Here is a 200-nt window from a genome sequence, read left to right as displayed (position 1 = left end):
CTATGACTGCGTCATTACGCTATACATAGAACATGCGTAAAGTTTTTCACTTGTAAAAACTCTAAAGCATGCGCACTATACATTTCTCTGGAACACATTTGTTATGTTTAGCTGTCTTGACGTGTAGTTGTCTCTTGAAAACAGGCATGATTGATGTTTGGAATGTGCAACATTGACCTGTTTTTAATTGTGGCTTGTTT

The sequence above is a fragment of the Oncorhynchus keta genome, chromosome 35 (genome assembly GCF_023373465.1).
Source record: "Oncorhynchus keta strain PuntledgeMale-10-30-2019 chromosome 35, Oket_V2, whole genome shotgun sequence".
Lineage (NCBI taxonomy): Eukaryota > Metazoa > Chordata > Actinopteri > Salmoniformes > Salmonidae > Oncorhynchus > Oncorhynchus keta.
This window is presented reverse-complemented; position numbering follows the sequence as displayed.